A 20,550-nucleotide genomic window follows, 5' to 3' on the forward strand; every position below is an offset into this window, starting at 1 on the left:
AGAAAGATCTATACTTACGATCCAAACAAATAAAAATGGAAAACTGATAGAAGAAAACACAGGGGTAAAAGCTTTGTGACATCAGATTTAGCACTGATTTCTTGGATATGATAACCAAAAACACAAACAAAAGAAAACATAGATGATTGGTCTTCATCAAAACTTAACTTTCATGCATCAGAGGACACTATCAAGAGTGAGAAGACAATCCACTGAATGAGAGAAAAACACTTACATTTCACATGTCTAAAGAGTGATTAATATCCAGAGTATACGGGCAGGCCCAGTGGCTTAGCAGTTTAGCACCACCTCTGGCCCATGGCGTGATCCTGGAGACCCAGGATCCAGTCCCATGTCGGGCTCCCTGCATGGTGCCTGTTTCTCCCTCTGCCTGTGTCTCTGCCTCTCTCTCTCTCTGTGTCTCATGAATAAATAAATAAAATCTTTAAGAAAAAAATATCCAGAGTATATAAAAAATACCTTAACAACAACACATTTTTAAGTGGGCAAAGATCCTAAATAGACATTTCTCCAAAGATAAATGGCCAACAAGCACATGAAAAGGTGCTCAACATCACAAGTCATTAGGGAAAATGTATTTCCAAACTACAATGAGATAACAATTCACACCCAGTAAGATGTCTATTATCACAACAAGCAAACAAACATAAAATGGAAAATAGCTAATGTTGCTGAGGATGTGGAGAAACTGGAATCCTTGTGTAATGCTGGTGGGAATGTAAATGGTGCAGCCATCATGGAAAACATTTCAGCAGGCCCTCAAAAAACTAAATACAAAATTAATAGAAGAGAACACCAATTGCTCTTCCTGGTGTATACCCAAAGGAAATGAAAAGCAGGGAATGGGAAAGATACTTGCTACAACATTCACTACAGCATTATTCCCAGTAGCCAAAAGGTGGACAGAACTCAATGTAGTACGCATAAAAGGAATATTAATAATTCATAACAAAGGAGTAAATCCTGATACATAGTACAACATGGATGAACCCCCAAAACATATGTCAAATAAGATAAGCCAGACACAAAAGAATAAATACTGTATGATCCTCCTTTTATAAGGTAACAAAGGAGATAAATTCATAAAAGCAAAAGTAGACTAGAGGTTAACAGGTGCTGGCAGGAGAGGCAATGGGGAGTTATTGCTCAATGGTTGCAGTTTCTATCTGGAATAATGAAAAGTTCTGAAATAGAGATGATAGTTGTGAAGACATTTTAAGTACAATTACTGCTAGTGAACTGTACACTTAAAAATGGTTAAAATGGGAAATTCTGTTATGTGTGTTTTACCACAATTTAAAAAAAAATACAAAAAAGGTACTATTCTTCTAAGTGTTTAAAATCCAGATCATATGGACAACAAGTTCTGATGCAAAGTAAAGTATCTGAATCTCAGTGCAGAATAATCTCTAGAGAATTTTAAATGTGAGACGCCTGGGTGGCTCAGCTGTTGAGCAACTGTCTTCAGGGTGTGATCCCAGGGACCCAGACTGAGTTCTGCATCAGGCTCCACAGGCAACCTGCTTCTCCTTCTGCCTATGTCTCTGTTCTCTCTCTCTCTCTCTCTCTCTCTCTCTCTCACGAATAAATAAAAACTTTTTAAAAAGTTTTTTAATGTAATTAAAACTTAAAACTATGAAGACAAAATGTGATTACTTTTGGTTTATACAGACTTTTACCAAATATAAGAAATATTTTAAAAGATAGCTTAACATGTTTAAGGTTCAGGACTATTTGGGGATCTTCTTGCTATATTCATTATTCTGGTAACTTCGTCCTACTTATGTGACTATTAGGACTCTAAGAAAAGTATGCTCTATTTTTCACTGTCGAAAAATATTTAGAAATAAAGGGGGGACAGCTAGCATAAACTCTACAGCGTTTGGAATCAGAGCTATCAGTATGAACTCATGGTTTTTAATACATACACATATAAATAAAAAGATGCAGAAATAAACATGGATGCTTGCATATGTGTGGATTAACGTGTATACACATGTATTTCTAGCTCTGTCTGCTGAGAAGGCCTAGGAACAATGACACCTCAGTAGCAATAAACACACATCACATCCAGATCTTGGTTTCTAAATATCATTCTCCAATAGAAGGAACCAAAACTCCTTGGACAAGTGATTGATTCCAGGGTCTCACCAGAGAAACACGAGATGAAACTGGAAAATGTTATCATGCCAGAAAAGAAGAGCTTTCCTAAAGAAAAGAGAATGGGAGCATGTTGAAAAGACAAGGAGCCAACCTGAAGACCGTACCTGGAACAATCTGAGCAGCAAAATAATGACAGCATTAGATTATAAACCATAGAATAAAACAAATATCTGTAACTCAATATTGATATAAACAAATTACTAAATAAATAAATAATAAAGGACAGTTATTCCTTCCAGAAAAATTCCAATTAATAAATGTAGAAGAATAAATGAGAAAAATAAAATCACTGTCAAGTGAACAACACTGTAATTGCTACAGGCAAGATCTACCAAAGAATACTGAAAACAAGCGGGCAAAAGTTTGAGAACAGGGGTATCTGTACAGTTTCAAAGAATCTCCCCAAGACATCTTATAATTACAAAGAGAAAAATAGTGACAAGTAGAGAAATTTAACAGACATGACATCCACCACATGAGAATTAACATCATCTTGAATAGGATATACTGACACCCTATACTCAACATTAGTAATGTTGAGTCCTACACATTATACCCAATATTACTTCTGCAGTATTTCTGACAAAAACGCAGAACTTCAATAAATCAAGAAAATATCAGACAAACCCAAAAGGAGAGACATTCTACAAAATAAATGACCACACACCTGTCACAAGTGTGAAGGTCATGAAAGATGAGAAAAAACTACCACAGATCAGATAAGACTAGGAAGATGAATCCTGAAACAGAAAAAGGATGTTACTGGAAAAACTGGAGAAATTCAAATAAGGTCTATAGTTAATAGTATTGTACCAGTGTTAATTTCCTGGTTTTGATCACCATACTCTGGTTGCATAAGTTATTAACACTAGGGAAAGCTGAGTGAAAGAAAGGTACCTGGGTACCTGGGTAAAGGTTTCAAAACTTTAAAAAAATATATTTTTTTAAGTATCCTATACATTTTCTCCCTTAACTGAGTTAAAAGTTGAGAAATTCAAGAGGTATTTACATAAGGTAAAGTCAATATTTCATCATTTGAAAGCAAACTTCATTGAAACAAGGCTTAAGTCATTAAGAGATAACTTATTACGTATTTACAGGTGCTAGAGATGCTGCCTTCAAGAAACTTACAGCTGGTAAGAGAAACAAAAACGATGAATTGTCAAACTACTTGATAAAAAAATTCTGACACACACAATCGGGCTATAATCCAATGATTAAATAATAAGAGTAACATCATTAATGATATTAAAGGACATAAATGAAAATCATTTATATAACTAAAATCTTCAAATAGAACATTAACACCTATATATTTACGGAATTTAAGTTAGCTTAACACACTCACTACACATATTTCATGATAGTCTTATACACAGTAGTGTCTAATGCTTCAGTAATGTCTAATTACTATTAATAATTTTTCATCAAAGGTATTTCTCCAACCTAAAAACTAGTTGCTTACTATCTCCAGCAAAACAGAATATCAGAGAATTAAAGATAACAAAAATGACCACAAAAATCAAACTGAACTAAACAATTCTTAAATCAAGAACAATCTCAGAAAGAAACCAGTAGATAAATTTACGTAGCAAGTCACCGTCTGAAGACAGCAAACTGAAAATCAAAATGTCAACCAATATAGAAAGCATTATAAATTCAGTAAAAAATATTCCATCTCCCCTCCTTCAAGTATATCGATCAACCGAGTTTAACTGCACCCTAAAAAGTTGTAGCAGATCCTAACAATCTTAATACTACTCATTGTCTCAAAACTTTTAAGGATCAAAAGACTTACAGTGTCCTAGTATCTCCAATAAGCCTTCCCAAACACAAAGTAGTAACACAGGATGACTCCAAATATTCTTAAAGATAATAATACAAGGATTATGCTAACATCTGCAATAGAATAGAAACATTACTGCTAAGATTCAAACCTAGGCCAAGAGCCAGATCACTCTGAATAGATATTTTGATTAACTGATTCCTGAGCGAAGATTCAGTCATAAATCTCAAGTATCAATAGCTAGTTATAAAATCTCCCAACATTCCAAATTTCTGCCTGTTTTTCCTAGATTTAACAATAACCAGTCAAAAGTCTTTATAATATTAAGATTCCAGGGGTGATGCTGTCATCAATTTTCTTGAATTTAATTGACAGTATATACATGAAAACACTGCTTTCAATTATAATCAGACATTTTTCCAGTGTATAAAGAGAACAGACAGGTAAGAAAGGTAGAGCACAAAAGAAACAGTGCAAACTTTTCTAAGAAGTCTCACAAAAAGTAACAGCTCTTTAAACAACTCCACATCTGTAAGTCCAAAACTCAGAGAACAGGAATCAACTTAGAAAATGTTGGGCTAAAAAAAAATAAATAAATAAATAAATAAATAAAAAGAAAATGTTGGGCTTACTTACTTAGTAAGAAAGCCCTTACTGCAGGGCTTTCTCCACTTCTCTCTACATTCTTTCCTTGGGTGGTATCTTCCCACTTGGTAACTTAAATAGTATTTAATACTCTAAAAAATACAAGGTGTCAAGGCAGGTGAAGTATGGTACCATTTTTGGTAAAGTCAGGAGAAGAATATGTACATATTTGATTATATGTGCATAAAATATTATCTTTGGAAAGGTATGTAGGAAAACAGGAACCCTGTTCAGCTCCACAAAAACTAGGCATAACAGGAGACAAGAAATAGGGGAGAGGGGATCCCTGGGTGGCGCAGCGGTTTGGCGCCTGCCTTTAGCCCAGGGCGCGATCCTGGAGACCCGGGATCGAATCCCACATCAGGCTCCCGGTGCATGGAGCCTGCTTCTCCCTCTGCCTGTGTCTCTCCCTCTCTCTCTCTCTCTGTGACTATCATAAATAAATAAAAATTTATAAAAAAAAAAAAAAAAAAAAAGAAATAGGGGAGATTTTCACTCTGTACCCCATCAAACATTTTAATTCTTGCATTGTGTGAATGTAGTGTTTATTTAAAACATAAATTAACATATAAGCGCTGATGACTCCCCATCTCTCTCTCTCCTCACTAGAATTGAAGTCCCATGAAGACAGAGATTTTTTTCCTATTTTTTCACTACTATTAATCTCCACTGCTAGCTCCATTGCTCGTGCTTGAAAAAAACATTTGTTGAATGAATGACTTCTTAACATCTTCACTAAACTCCAGATTTGTATATTCAGTTGCCTACTTCTCATCTCCACTTGAACATCTAACAGGTCCTACTGTTAACACATCCGATCCAACCTTATCCCCATATAACATGCTTCCCTCACCACTAGCTCATGTCAACACATAGTATTATCATCCTCCAACTGAAGCCCAAAACCCAGGAGTCACCCCTGCCCCAACCAACCGCACCCTCGAGCAAGACACAAGTTATACTGTTAGCTCCAAAATATACTTCAAAAACCTTTAACTTGTCTCTAACACGCAGGTCACTACTCTAATTTACCACAGCCTTCTAACTGGTCTCTTTGCTTCTTTTCTCCTCTTATCCCATCTTCCCTGCTGTCAGATTGTAAATCAGCCCAGATCACTTCCAGCTTCACAAAAATTCCAATAGCTTCTCAGTGTACTTTAAGAATAAAAGCCAAGCTCCTTGGACAGTAAGAGATCACAAGATCTGGTGCCTGGCTAAGACCTAACCTCCTGTCCCCCCCTGGGGTCCGCATGCACTGAACTTCTTTCAGTTTGCTGATCCAACCTTGGTACCACCTCTGGGAATTTCCATGTGCTGTCCCCTCAAACAGGAACACTCTTCCCTCAGACTTTCAAAGGCTAAATCCTTCTGACTTTTCGCTATCAGGTCAAAGGTCACTTCAGACAGGTCTTCCTGACCACAGCATCTGAAGGAGTCTTCTCAACCACCACAACTTCTCTTTTACCATCTCCACAGCACTAAATGGTTCTCTGAAATTACTTTTATTTCTGATGTATTATGGGTCCCTCCCTCCCCCCCCCCCCACCAGAACTGAAACTCCAGGAGGCAGAAACCATCTGTCCTGTATCCCTAATGCACACAGTAATACTGGACATACAAATCAGGTACTTAATATTTAACTGACAAATAAGGCAAAACTGACTCTAACGAATGTCTACAACATTTAACGACCAACCGGTGAGAATAAGAGACATGGATAAACCATCTTAAATTTCAGAAAATACTGAGAATCACCAGAGGATAGAGAGTGAAGTAAGATTATTTCAGATGCATCTGAACATTCAAATACATGGAAAAGACATTTTTCACACCCTATATTCATGCACACTGTGGAAATGTTCCCCAAACTTATAAACAGCATCTGAAAAGAAAAAAGGGTAACTCCACAAATACTTGTACCTCTGTAATTTCACCTGTGACTCTCAGAAGGGTCTTCCAAACGCTGTATTTGGGTAAGAGGCAGAGTAGAACTAATGTGTCTCAGAAAGGAATGTAGGATGTGGCTTTCTGAGCGCTTTTAAATATCTATTAGGTGGTCGGCAGTCAATAAGAACAAAGTGACTATTTCCCATATTTTACTTTGAATATGCATACAGGGAAGATCAGAGTTCAAAGATTTTTATGCTGTCAGGTCACACCGCCTACAGTGAAAGCTAATATTTTCAGATCGTATCTATTCTAGTTATCTCCAATATTTGAACTTCTGCGGTGCCGCCCATGAAGTGTAGCAGTGATCCGGGAGGAAAAGGGGGCGCCTTAACAGTAACCGCGTCCATGCAGGCATCTGGGGCTGGGGCACCGTGCGGACCCCGGGCACCGCGGCTCTGCGGGGTCTACGCGGCGCTTCTCCCCAGACCCCAGCGCCCAGCGCCCAGCGCCCAGCGCCCAGCGCCCAGGCACGTCCGGCGTGCACCGAGGCTACTCCTCCCCCCGCTATCCATCTTCACTGTCTGCGGAAACAAAAGTGAAAACACCCGCTGCCACGCTGTTAAGGAACGGGTGCCCCCCCCCCCCACCACACACACCCCCGGCAGAGCTACGTGCCCGCGAGCGCTCGTCCACAAGCCGGAGTACGCGCATTCTCACCTTCCCTCCTTCGGGAGAAAATGGGGCCAAAGGAGGGGCGGCCCAGGCCGGGAGGGAGGCCGGGATCCGGTCCCGGGTGGCCGCGCACGGGGTCGCGCTCCGGGGAGCCGGGGTCCTCCTCGCCGCCCCCTTCCACCCCTTCCCCTTCCGCCCGCGCCCCCAACTCTTCTCCGCCCCATCCCCGCCACCCACTAGCCGGGAAGGGAAGTTTCCCGGTCCTGGAGCCCGGCTCCCGGCCCCCGGCGGGGTTACCTTCCGCAGAAGCGGGCCAGGGGGCAGGGGCCGGGGGAGGGCAGGCAGCCCGCAGGACAGAAGGACGAGGCACCCGGCGAGGGGGTGGGCGGCGGCGGCGGAGGCGGCGGCGGCGGCTGTCAGCTCGCGTTCCCCCGCTCACAGCGCTGCCATTACTGTGCGCCGAGGCCGCCTCCCCTGCCGGCCGCCGCCACCCGCCCCGGAGCAGCGGGGGTGGGCAGCGCAGCCCGGGAGCCCGCGCGCCGGACGCTCACCTGCCGCCGCCAACACACGGCGGAGCTCCAGGCCGCTGCCGCTCCCGGACGGCACAGGGGCGGCGGCTACAGGGCCCGGAGCAGAAGGAGGGCTGGTGACGGGATCCGACGAACAAGCGAGGTCCTGAGCGCCCGGCCTCCCCCCACACACCCTTCGGGCTCCCGCTTCCGCTACCACCGAACCTCCCCCCAGAAAACGGTGGTACCGTCCGCGCTACGGCAAGCGCCGAGGGCCCGCCCCAGTGCGACCGCAAAAGGCCCCGGAAAGCCGGATTCCAAGGGGCTCTCCCCCGGGCTCCCGACGGACGAGCCGACCGCGGTTTGCTGGGCGCAGGACACGCGGTGCCCACCAAGTTTGCGCACTGCTAGTGGTGACATGTCGAGGACGGTGGTCGGCACAAGTCCTTCCCCCGTGAGCTGTTCAGACCAATGCGAATATTCTGAGCCCCAGCAGTCTCCCTGCCACACGCTTCCATGGGCGTTTAAAATGGTCAAAAATGTATTCGCAAAACTCCCCCTCCCGCCTCCCCCACGAGTCCTGACCTAGTGCGTTTCCGTCTGTAGATGAATTCTGAGCTAGGAATGGACCTTAGAGGAACTCCTCTTCAGGTCTGGACCGCTGAGCGCCCCCCCCCCCCAGACCCCCAGCACAGCCGTGTACAAGGGGCCGGTCCCTCCGTTGCAGCCGGCGACGCCGCCCAGGGTGCAGGTGCACCCATCGCCTCGTCTCTACGCAGAACCGCGGCGAACAAAGCCTGGCTTCGCTCCTTGTCTGCCTTCCATGTCCACGAGATCTTGGGGTCTTGTTCTGCAAACCTTTGCCCTTCTGCTCCCTTTCTTAAAACTTTGTACCAATTCTTCAAGGCCCATCAAAAATCCTGTTTGCCTCCTTGTCCACAATTGCAATTCTCTGATATTCTCAAATAAACCCATCTTTTGCTGGTAAAATACCTGGCAGTTTGATTCATAGGGTTAACATAGCTTAAAGACTTGTGCTATTAATAAATGGGACTTTTTGATGTTGTATGATGAGATATGTCAACATATGAAAGATCTACATAACACAGTGAACCAAGATTTTCTAATGACCGATGCATGCCTACAAAATCATGCACGGATTAAAGATCCATTCAAAGTGCCCATTCAACCAATGCATAGATAAATACATGTGTGTGTGTTTGTGTGTTGCACACACACAAAAACAAAGTACAAGAGATTCCTTGATATCATTTCAGATTATTCATTGCAAATAACCCTTAAGAAATTACCACTTATCAAACTTTCTGTAACATCACAGAAGAATATCTACACTTAATGGAAAAGACTATTCAACTCTTCTCCTAAGGCCTCCTATTTGCTTCATATACTTGAATCATAGAGAATGCTTTTATTAAGTCAGATAGTAAAGAGAGATGCAAAAAATGTAAAGCCATGTCGTTCTTCTCACTAAATCTTTTTTTATTTTGGAAATTACAATTATTTTTCATACAAACATGATGTATGTTAAAATGTTTGCATTTATTACTTTTTTAAGTTAATAATTGGGTTTTTGAAATTTCTTTCTAACATGGAGTTTACCAAAAAAAAAAATCTGATTATTTATTGTATTAATGGAAGTTCTACGTGATGCACTCTGAGCTACATTTTCCACTATGACCCTTCTATGAATTTATAGCACCTCCAACAGTTCCTTTCCAGCCCTCTTGCTAAACACAGATAGACCAGCCAATGGCTGCTAAACAACAAGAAAGATTCCCTTTTTCTGAGACTGTTTTTGTCCAACAATTTATGACACCAGCTGGACTTCTACTACTAAGCCTCTGTAAAAATGTCTTTCTTTCCCCAAAGTAGAACACCCTCTGACACCAACGACATTTTCCTTGATCAAACTTCAGTCAAACTCTCTTCTAAACTCTCTTTTCAATAGGCCTCAACCTTTGGATTGCATGATAATCCTCAACAGTAATACAATTAACATAAAAATTAATATAGTGGGAAATGTTCATAATACTTTTGAATGTACTTGCTTTCTTTTAAGTATATTGGTGAGGAAATTAAAAAGTAATAGCAATTTCCTTTTTATTTTAGAGAACTAAAAAATTCAGAATTTGAGTGATTTGTCAAGATAATTCGACTAGAGAGAAGAGAGTAGAAAACATTACTTCTGACAGAAAAAATATTTCTCAGACTGAGATAAGTAAATTGGAGGAATTAATAAATAGATATTACCTTAAGTTAAATTAACAATACAATATAATATTGGGTTTATTAAGTCTATTTTATAAAGTATTTGGGCTTTACATATGATTTCCTTAATTTTATACATCCCAGATCCCTTTGAGTTACTGAAAGAATGAAGTTCGTAGTTATACACTGAGACATGAAAAAGAATAAACAACGAAGGTTATAAAATAAATAAATTAATTAATTAATTAATAAGTCTAACATGGTAATTATTGCTAGATATAAACCACATAAACATAAATTCTTTGAGGTCTTTGACCTCCTGAATAATTTTAAAGAGTATAAAGAGGACCAGAGATCAAAAAGTTGAGAACCAATGCCCTAAGTCATGAATTTGCCCTGGTCTTGCCACTTTCCCTTTAAACTTTAGCTAGAAATATGAATTAGCATGAAGGGTGCCAAAAATGAATCACTATAACACCACCTATCTCTAAATTCCAGAGACCTCTCTCATCCCTTTAATGCTTATCCAACCTATATAGTAGGGAAATACATTTTGAAAAAGCTTATAGTATCCAAGCCTTTAAATATTAAATTGAGATTAGTTCTTCCTTTCAGAAAAAAAAAGATATTGTTTCTGGCCAACCCTTCAACTCACTATCTTTACCCTCAAACCTAATCTCAAACCTTAGTTCATCTCTGAATCCTTCCTGTTTTAATTTTTAGCAGAAATTACATATATGACTAAAATAGTGTGTTTGGCTTTGTAAGATATTTATTCAATTCTTTTATTTTTTCCACAATTTCTAATGTAATAAATATGTTTTTAAAAGAGAAAGAGAAAGAGAGAGAAAGCAAAAAAACCCTACCAATATTGCAGAAATAGATGACCATATTTCAGTTGATAAATATTTCTCAAAATCTTTTCATGAATATAATTAAATGTTTATGCAAATCAGATCATATTATAGATATGCTATTTTGTAGCCAGCTATTTCACTTCAAAATCTTCCTGATTTTGGTATGAGAACATTAAATAGTTCTTATTAGGCAAAGTAAATTACAAATTAGCATTTAAAGAGAAAAATTAATGAAAAATATTTTAGGTAGAATATCTTAAAATGTCATTACATAAATCAGTGAAAAATTATGTCTATTTCATTTCCCACGAGTGAGTGTACAGAATTTCCTCTTTCAAAAATTTCCAAGTTCATCTCCTAATCCCCCTGTAACTACTATTTGAGGAGCCTAACCAGAATTATCTTCTGTCTTTACAAGCTTCCTTTATACACATGAAAACCAAAGAGCCTTTCTTTTTCCTGGACATTTATTATTTCAAACAACTTGTCTTATTTTTACATTCTATATATTAAATCTGAATCATCTCTCATTAAATCTTTACTGGGAACTTGCATTTCCTGGTTATATCATTTATTAAACATTTTTCCACCTTTTGTTTTTGGTAAACAAGAAAAAACTGAGATATTGGAGAACAGTTTTCATGTTTGGAGTAGCTGATTAAGGAGCTTCTTTGCACTTACGGAAAGTGCAGGGCTCCACCTTGGAGAAATATCTGACTGTAGGATTGGGGCTGAAAACACATAAAATGAGCCTAGAGCATCTCGTAGTGTAAGAAAGTAAGGAAGTACCCAAAAATAAAAACATCCACATTGATTGGACTGTGTCAAAGGGCATAAGAGCCAAGTGAAAGAATTTTCAATGGCCAAAGTTAGAACAATTTGAGCAAGAAAATAAAGTATTAGTGGATTATAACACAAGGTACAAAATAAATATCCATGGATTCATACTAATACAAAATGATAAAGTAAATAAATAAGGGAGAAGAAGCAATTTTATTTCATGCAGGAGAATTCCAAATAAATTCCACCTCCAGGAAGAGGAGCATGACTCCCACTTTTTTGGCTGTGCATCATTAAAGTGACTTCCTTCCAAAAAAATTAAAAGAGTAACTTTACAGTAGAGAAACCTGACAAATGTCACATAGTCAGATGATTAAAGTCAACAGTAACATGATAACTTATTGTTAATAGTATGATCACTTGAAATGATGTGATGAGAATGGCAACATATCTCTGTGATCCTCCTCCACAAAATATACAGTTTTCATCTAATCATGAGAAAATCATCCAACAAATTTCATTAAAGGGGCATTCTGCAAGATACCTGACCAGTACTCATCAAAATGATTAAGGTTATCAAAAGCAAGTTAAGTCTGAGAAAACTGTCAGCCAGGAGTACATATGACCCATGAATGTCCTGTAGTATCCTGCATAGGATCCTCTAACAGAAAAATACGGTAGGGAAAATCTAAGAAATCAGAATCATATGAATTTTAGTTAATTACAGTGTATCAGAATGGATCTATTCATTGTAACAAACATACCATACGCCATATTAAAATAAGATATTAACAGGGAACACTGGGAGGTGTGGGGAAGAGGGTATATAGGAATTCCCTATTATGTGCTCAGTTTCTCTGTAAACCTAAAACTATTCTAAAAAAAAAAAAAAAAGTCTATCAATTTTAAAAAAGCTCCTACAACTGTACAATTACAAAAAAAGTATGATGTTTCTAATCAGAAAAGCTAGGAGCCTGTAAATTTTTTGTTTTGTTTTGTTTTAAAGATTTTACATATTCATTCATGAGAGACACAGAGAGAGAGGCAGAGACACAGGCAGAGGGAGAAGCAGGCTCCATGCGGGGAGCTTGATGCGGGACTCGATCCCAGGACCCTAGGATCATGACCTGAGCCTAAGGCTGATGCTCAACCGCTGAGCCACCCAGGTGCCCTATAAGATTTTTCCAAATGGGAAGGTCAACCAGATGAACAAGTTATTTTTTTTGCCTCTCTTAGACAATTTTGGTTGAAAGCTATTTAAAAAGAAAAGAATAAGTGTTCCCTTTTAATTAAAAAAAAAAATGCCTGTAAATCCTTTATATTTTCTTTGCAGTCACATTCAGACAAGTAATTGAACAAGACCAAAGTTGTGTTCAAAGAGAGCTCATTTTAAAGAAATACTCATAAATTTCGTGACTTGCAGTAGTACATTTAAGAAGGTGATTTCTCGGGGCCCCTGGGTGGCTCAGTGGTTGAGCGTCTGCCTTCGGCTCAGGTCATGATTCCGGGGTCATGGAATTGAGTCCCACATCCGGCTCCTTGCAGGGAGCCTGCTTCTCCCTCTGCCTGTGTCTGTGCCTTTCTCTATGTCTCTCATGAATCTTAAAAAAAAAGAGGTTGGTTTCTCGAGTAATGAATTACAATAAATAATATGTGATATGTGAAAGAAGGAGAGGTGACATTTCCCTCATCTGTTAGATCATATTAAAAATACATGTGTCACTACAAGTGGGCAGCCGCGCTGGCGCAGCGGTTTAGCGCCGCCTGCAGCCCAGGGCCTGATCCTGGGGATCTGGAATCGAGTCCCATGTCGGGCTCCCTGCATGGAGCCTGCTTCTCCCTCTGCCTGTGTCTCTGCCTCTCTCTCTCTCTCTCTCTCTCTCTCTCTGCCTCTCTCTCTGTGTCTCAATAAATAAATAAAGTCTTAAAAAAAATACATGTGTCACTAAAACATGAATCCTGATCCACCCATATAAGTGTGTACTCCATCTCATTTGAGGAGAAAGGGACAAAGAAAACAAATCAAATCAAATGTAGCAAGTCTGGAAGCAAGCTAATTTAAAGAAAATGTAGATGTACGGGGATCCCTCGGTGGCTCAGAGGTTTGGCGCCTGCCTTTGGCCCAGGGCGCGATCCTGGAGACCCGGGGTCGAATCCCACGTCGGGCTCCCAGTGCATGGAGCCTGCTTCTCCCTCTGCCTGTGTCTCTGCCTCTCTCTCTATATCTGTGTGTGACTATCATAAATAAATAAAAGTTTAAAAAAATGTAGATGGACTAAAAGATACAGTCTTCAGGCAATGGAAGGTGGTTGATCAGTAGTGTTAACTTGCGCCAAGTGGGTCCTAAATGCTTTTAAGCATACTCAGCATCAATGTTGGAAATAGGAACTATACAAGATTATGCAACCAGATTTCTAAAATAGAGTATTTAGGTATGGCAAGGTTAAGAGCCTTGGCTGGGTATCCATCTCTTTTCCAATAAATAGCGTTCATCAATCGAGTAATCAAAAAAACAAAAATACCCTTATTAACCTATAGTTTCCTTGGCTAGATCTCTGTGGGAAGCAAATAAGACTAACAATATACTAAGAAATGCACAATAGTTTACTATTTACTAAAGCATGGTATAAAAATGATTCATGTATCATGCCAACCTAAAAAGAAGTTTCCAACCTCTTGCTTCCAAAAAGATGTGCTTTGGCTAGTAAAAAAGAGAGAGAGAGAGAGAGAGAACACAGTGAAACATTCATAACATATAGACTTGGAAACCGGCATATGTGTAAATTTGGTAGATATTTTAACCTATACTGTTTATAACAAGTTACTCACTGTATAGCCTGGATCCTCATCACATTTCCTTTATGACTGTCTAGGAAGACAGGAAAGACTAGAGGCATGGCCTCTTTGCACTGTTCAACACTTTGCTTTCTTTTCTTTCTTCTTTTCATTTTCTTTCTTTATTTCTCGTTTTTTAGAGAGAAAGAGCACGGGGGGGGGGGCAGAGAGAGAGGGAGAGAGAGAATCTTAAGCAAGCTCCACGTGCAGCACAGAGCCAGATGTTGGTCCATCTCATGACCCTAAGATCATGACCAGAGCCAAAATCAGAGTCTGATGCTTAACTGGCTGAGCCACTCAGGTGCCCCAACACTTTAATTTCTGATTTTATTTATTTTTATCTTAAATTATCATATAGTAAAATTGACTTGGGGAGGGGTATACAGTTTTTAATAATTTTAACACCTGTAGAGATCTGTGTAGCTACCACACAATTGAAACTCAGAAGAGTTCCATTACCCCCAACAAGCTCTTTTACGCTATTTCTTTATATCACTTTGTTTTCTTTCCATATCATCCTGGGTTCTCATCCAAATCCTTTCTTATTTAAGTTTTTCTCTCATCTCTGATTTCTCACCATTTGACTTTAGTAAAGAATATGGTTAAGGACGACACCTATATCTGTGGATGCATACCTGGTAGTAAGAAGAAAGAGGAAGAAGGAATAGGAGAGGAAGCCCTCTGCATAATGGGAAAGCAGGAAACCTATTCAGAACATAGTTTACAGGCTTCCATCTGGACAGTTCTCATAACCAAGTACGTCTCAGCTTCCTCGCCTATGAAAGTAAGGAGTTGGAGAGCTTAAACTTATGTAAGAGACACAACACCTAGAAGTCAAAATGTTCCTACAGGAAGACCATAAAAGAATTCTTTCATAACTTTAACAGTTAATATGTATTTTTATTCTAATTTAAATGTTGCCTTATCTAGATTCTATTTTTTTAAATAGAAAGCACAAATTGTGTAAAAATTTGGAGGAAGAAAAACAGAAAAGTCAAAGATTATGACTACTAGCCTAATGCTTTTTATTAAGACAATTTTTTTTTGCCGTTAGTGATAGAACACTCAAGTCCAGGGAGCAGAAGAATACTAGACTTAGAAGAGTCCCAAGTTAATTTTCAGATTCCACATTTTACAATTCTATGCACAGGCTTTACCTATCGATGTAGGAAAAGAATATATGAATTGTTGAATTCATGAATGAATGAGGAGCAACATTGAAGCTGGCCTGATCATCACTACTACCCCTTGTTACACTATGAAATGTGAATATGCCCCTGAGATAAAAGAGTGACATCAATATTACCACATGCAAACACAAAGAGTATAACCAGGGAGCCACTAATAATTGACCAAGGTTAGCATGAGAGTTGAAATGTATTTGCCATTCTTATTTGTATCCGTTTTAGGATTCAAGTGCATATACTTGATTGATTCCATTATAAATTCAAATCAACAATAAAGTATGATCACCATTAAGAATAAAGCACCTAAAAAAAAAAAAAAAAAAAAGACTAAAGCACCTAACAATACATGGTTACTGTCTGGATCAATCAGACGGTTTTTCAACTGCAAATGGCAGAAACAAATATAAGCACAAAAGAAATGTATTGGCTCATGTAACTGGGAAGGCCAGAGAGCTAGCTGGCATAGCTAGATTCTCTACAGTAGTACTTTTCAAACTTAAATGTCCAAACAAATGACCCAGAGATCTCATTAAAATATAGGTTCTGTTTCATAAATGTGTTTCATAGAGCTGTTTCTAATAAGCTCCTCACTGATGTTGACACTATTGAACCATGACCACCCTTTGAGTAACAAGCTCCCCAAGAAAGAGGGCCAGAGGAGCACCTGAGTGGCTTCGTCAGTTATGGGTCTTCCTTTTGATTTTGGCTCAGATCGTGATTGGAAGGTCATGAGATTGAGGAGCCCTGTGTTGGGCTCCAGCCCTGTGTTGCTGAATATGGAGCCTGCTTGAAATTCTCCCTCTATCTCTGATTCTCCCCTCCCCACCCCTGGCTCATGCACTCACACATTGTCTAAAAAAAAAAGAAAAGAAAGAAAGAAAGAGAGAGAGAAAGAAAGAAAGAAAGAAAGAAAGAAAGAAAGAAAGAAAGAAAGAAAGAAAGAAAAGAAAAGAAAAGAAAAAGAAAGAGAAAAGGGGCTGGAAAGTCACTAAGAATAAATCTTAGAAGTTCTCATCACAACAAAAAAGAAAAAACATTTTTGTAACTATGTATGGTGAGGGATAATAGACTTATTGAAGTGATCATTATTGTAACATATACGAATATAAAAATCATTATGTTGTGCATTATATGTCAATTATACCTCAAAAAATGCAGTCAAAAAAAAAAGAAAGGAAAAGGTGCTGGGCAACCATTTCATATATGCAATGTATTGCTCTCAAGGAGTTTTCAACCCAGTCACTGTTATTGATGTATATGGATGCCATCTAAGTTGGTAAAATATAATAGACAGAATATACATTTTGCATTTTTGTATCCACCACTTTTCAAATCTACACTGATTAGAACATTCAAAGGTCTCTTCATTTATTGGGTGCTATAAGGAAAATTTTAAAAGGGGCATCTAACCCAGTCTCAGAGATCACAGATACAGAGTTATTCAGCAATCACTCCAATTCTCCTCCCTTCACCTTCCTCTTGGCAGCCAGGGATGGCCATGTGACACATTTCTGGCCAATGAGGAGGTAGGCAAAAGTCCCAAGGGAAACATTATCTTTCCTGAGTAAAAAAAAAAAAAAAAGACAAAGTCTCACAAGAAGCTTTTGTTCTTTGTCCTTTGTTTCTTATCCTTTTCTTCCTGCCTGAACTTGGGCACAATGCCTTTGGATGCAGCAGCTGACTAGTGACTTTAAGGACAAAAGGCACACCCTAAGGATGGCAAAGCGAAAAGATAGAAGAATCCCCATCCTTGTCATTACCTTTAAGCAACTATACATCCCATCCCTGTATTTATTATTTTGTGACACAGATAAACCCATTACATCTTTAAATCACTGTTGATTTTCTTTTACTCCCAGCCAAATGTATTTCTAACCAATAAAAATCATTTTCTTACGGAAAAATATATAACCTGAAAGCCAAAAACTATTAACCAGCAAAGGGAGAAGAAAAATATGCTATTTGTGTTTAAATTCATATTCAATTTATTGAAATTGAAATCAACAGCAGAGTTTATCAAGAAGCCTTTAAGCTCAACTTACAAATCTTAGTTCATTTATAAATCAAGTATACTTTGCATTAAAATTTTTAAAATACCTGCCTTCACTTTTTCTTGTTATTAGTGCTCAGTTTATAATTTTGACAGATTAAATTTCTCTAATCTTTCCCAAACATATACAAGCTTTAGTAAATAATTTCTCTTAAACTTTTTAAACTACCATCACAAATTCAATATATCAAAATTGTTCGTGTTTCACACAGGAACCAAAGCAATGCCAACTTTACAGCAGTTAACGGCAAATCTTCATTAGGACATAAGTACTTTTACAAGCCTCTTCTAAACATACCAGTTTACTAAGTCAGATCCTTACGATCGCATTCTCTTAAATATGTCAAATTAAAACTATATTCCCTCAGTTTTATACATTTTAAAGTACAAAAATAACACAGACAAATTATACAATTACCATAAAACTCATTCCTAAACCAGGCAATATGGACTTAATTTACTTTTACTTTTTCTACATTTCTATGTTTATTTCTACCTCTTCCTGGGCTTGCAAAGTGACTTTCTCAGCTGAGAAGAACAGCAGTATTGTCAGACTTGCTAAGGTCACCCTGTCTGCGATTAAGAACTGTGTTACAGGTGCAGAGGGGGCTTACAGCCAGAGACGCTGGACTGGGACATGGGTTCAGAATGCTACTTCCAGGATGATTCTGCTTTGTTTGCAGTAACACTATAGCCCTTCTTGCTGTCATCATCTACCTGCTTTGGTAACAAGGGATCCCACCCAAGTCCCTGACTTTTAGTTAGGATTTAGAGTAAGTTTAGATTTTGTATAACTTTTATGTGTCTTCTGAGTGTATCTTAAGTTTCAAACTTATCCATTTTCTTATTTCAGTTTGCTATACAATTTCACATGACATGATTAAGATAGATTAACATTCTTATCTGAATTACAATCAGTATTTGCATTGTTGGATTTATGTTTTTTTTTTTTTAAGATTTATTTATTTATTCATTCAGAGAGAGGCAGAGACACAGGCAGAGGGAGAAGCAGGGTCCCTGCAGGAAGCCCGATGTGGGACTCGATCCCCAGTCTCCAGGATCACACCCCAGGCTGCAGGCAGCGCTAAACCGCTGTGCCACCAGGGCTGCCCTGTTGGATTTATGTTTGAAGAGACATTGTGGCTTCTTTATATGTTCCTTAAAAAGCTCATCAACCATCATTTTAAGCTATTTTATTGATACTCTCCCTCTTATTAATAAGCTACTCTATTGTTCTTCAATTTTAAGTTTGGACTTTTAAGGTAAAAATTAACATTATAATTTGTATTATTCATCTATGATAAGCACTAAGCAGCAAAACGAACACTAATATAATACTAAACAATAAAACAAGGTGAATAACAAGATTTAATGTTAATATATGCTAACACAGCCATTTTCTTTGTGTGGGAATTTACAACTATCCTTTTGGTACATTGGTTTTTTTGGGGGGAGGGCAAGGGTTTGAAGAAGATTTATCTACTTAAATTAATTTAATTAATTTTTCTAGCTTTATTGACACCGTGAGTTTAAGGTATACAATGTAATGACTTGCTACATGGAAATATTGTAAAGTGTTTCCCACAATAAGGTTATTAACACATATTTACTTAACATAATAATTGATGTGGGAAACAAAGGCAAAAGGAAATATAAATATTAAATGTCTTTATAATCTGCAGCCCTTTGACAAACACTTGAGATAGGCAGATTATAACAGGATACTGAGTCTTCTTTAACATATGAAAATCCTTTTGGAACTTCCTTTACCTTGACTTCTCCCAACCCCAAGGTAAATAATCAATTGCTCCTCACAACCCTGGGGCAGCAGGTGTCAGGAGGCAGCAGTGGCAGCCGCTCTTTGTGCCCACAGGTCCTGTCCCTGTGCTTTAATAAAATCCACCATTTTGCACCAAAGACGTCTCAAGAATTCTTTCTCAGCCATCAGCTCTGGATCCCACCAACATCACCATTTCCAAAAACTACATTAGTTATCATTTTGTTTTTGTTGTTATTATAACGAGAACATTAAAACTCTACTCTCATTGCAATTTCCAAGTACACAACACAGTATTTTTAACTATAGTTACCAGGCCCTACAATACGTCCCCAGAACTCACTGATCTTACACCTGGAAGTTTGTCCCTTTTGACCAACATCTCCCCATTTCCTCAATACTCAACCACTGGCACCATTCTACTCTGTTTCTAGTAGTTCAATGTTCCTAGATTTTACATATAACTTAAGATCACACAATATTTGTCTTTAAGGTTATTTCACCTAGCATAATACCCTCAAGGTCCAACCATATTGCCACAATGGGAGGATTTCCTTCCTTCTCGTGGCTGAATAACATTATGTTGTATATATGTACCAAAAAATATTCATCTTTTCATCCATTGGTGCCAGGATTTTTTCTCTTCTTTGAGAATAGCCATTTTAACAGGTGTGAGGTGATATTTCATGGTGGTTTTGATTTTCACTTCCCTAATGATTAGCGATGTCAAGCACATTTTCATGTATTTATTAGCTATTCCGATCGTCTTCTTTGGGGAAAAAAATGCTTATTCAAGTACTCTGCCCATTTTGTAATTGGATTTTTTCTTTCTTTTTTTTTGCTATTGAGTTGGAGGTGGGTTGTTTTTTTTTTTTAAAGATTTATTTATTTATTCATGAGAGACACACACAGAGAGAGAGGCAGAGACACAGGCAGAAGGAGAAGCAGGCTCCCTGCAGGAAGCCCGATGTGGACCCGATTCCGGGGCTCCAAGAGCCAAAAGCAGACTTTAACCACTGAGCCACCCAGGAGTCCCAAGTTATAGAGGTTCTTTATACATTTTGAATATTAACCCCTTATTATATTTTTTAACCCCTTATTATATAAGTTATCTGCAAATATTTTCTCCTGTTCCATAGGATGCCTTTC

At 38.6% G+C, this 20,550-nt stretch overlaps 1 protein-coding gene across 3 annotated transcripts in view; it reads right to left on the reverse strand.

Moving 5' to 3' along the window:
* The window catches only part of CUL2 (cullin 2), a 101,806-nt gene extending 93,907 nt beyond the window's left edge, over positions 1–7,899 (reverse strand). For 2 of the 3 annotated variants that reach the window (XM_041766508.1, XM_041766510.1), the window contains exon 1: positions 7,475–7,676. The gene's annotated coding sequence lies outside the window, so the exon portion shown is untranslated. Of the gene's footprint in view, positions 1–7,474; positions 7,677–7,728 lie in introns of those variants that run through there. The other variant, XM_041766509.1, reaches the window with a different exon arrangement.
* Positions 7,900–20,550: the final 12,651 nt, after the last annotated feature.

The sequence above is a fragment of the Vulpes lagopus genome, chromosome 8 (genome assembly GCF_018345385.1).
Source record: "Vulpes lagopus strain Blue_001 chromosome 8, ASM1834538v1, whole genome shotgun sequence".
Lineage (NCBI taxonomy): Eukaryota > Metazoa > Chordata > Mammalia > Carnivora > Canidae > Vulpes > Vulpes lagopus.